Source organism: Microtus ochrogaster, chromosome X, assembly GCF_000317375.1.
Source record: "Microtus ochrogaster isolate Prairie Vole_2 chromosome X, MicOch1.0, whole genome shotgun sequence".
NCBI classification, from domain to species: domain Eukaryota; kingdom Metazoa; phylum Chordata; class Mammalia; order Rodentia; family Cricetidae; genus Microtus; species Microtus ochrogaster.
The window spans coordinates 39,811,288-39,812,607 of NC_022026.1; positions in this window are offsets into that span (position 1 = coordinate 39,811,288).

Here is a 1,320-nt window from a genome sequence, read left to right on the forward strand (position 1 = left end):
GGTAGACCAGGCTGGCCTCGAACTCACAGAGATCCGCCTGCCTCTGCCTCCCGAGTGCTGGGATTACAGGCGTGCGCCACCACCGCCCGGCTGAAAAACAAATCTTAATGTGACTGTGCACACAAACATTTTGAAGGACAGCAAGTGAGGAAGCATCTTCACCGCTGGTGGCTGAAAACACACTATCAGATAAAGATGTGCCCTTCAGAACAATAAACACAGACATTTAGTTAAGAAAAGTACTTTTAAAATGAGTGTGTCAGCCACTCAACGGTAGTTGACTTTAACAATGCCGACCTGTTAAGTTCACAAACACAGGCAAAAAAGGCAGAACTAGGTGGCTTCTTGGAAAGGTCAAGCCCAAGTTAAGGAAAAATCTCTGAAGTTTTCTTTCTGAACTCCCTATAAAGAATGTAGCTTTTTGCAAGCCCCTGTGAATATGATTTCTATGCAAACCTGGCTCTTGGATTTCAAGACAAATGCAAACTAAGAAAGACTAGTCTTGTAGAACCGATCATATATATTTTCCAAACAAGTGATTACAGTATGAGAGTAATCGAATGAATATTTTCAGTTTTGCAGTATTAAAGAAGAAAGACTGAGCAAATGATGATTCAGTGGCTTCAGGACTGTTGGGTGTGGCTCAATATGTGTGAGCTTGGCTGGGTTCTCTGAGATGTTGGCAGCAGGGCATGACACCTGGGAGTCCATAGCTCTGTCTCAGCTCCCCACTGAGAAATTTTAAGAGTCCCCCTAATCACACCAGCTGCCTTCCATCCACTTATTCCTTTTTCATAGCCATTCACTATGGCCTAGGCCCAAACTTGTTTACTCTATTGAAATGGTAATACCACAACACCCAGTTACCAAAAACAAATTTAAAAACCTCATAACGTTTTAAATAAGTTTATAATTTTGTGTTATAACACATTCATAGTTATCCTTGGCCACATGCAAACTTAGGGTCATGGTTTGGGTTGACACACCTGATAGATCAAGTTTCTAAACTTTGAAAGCATCAGCATTTGCAGACAAATAATTTCCCCACCATGGTCAGTGCATTGTCAAATATTTAGTAACATCCTGGCCTCTGCCAACTAGAAGCCAATATCTGACCAGTGATATCTGAAGACATTACCAAATGTCCCCTAGGGTGCAAAACCAGTTTTGGTAAAAATCAATTCTCAATTTAAGCATAGGACACTCTCTGGGAGATTGTTAAAAGGGGAGAAGGGGATAGGGAAGGGAGAATGGAAAGACTAGGGGGAGCTTGGAGGAGTGGGAGGGTGGAGATGGAGGAAGGGCAGATATAGGAGCAGG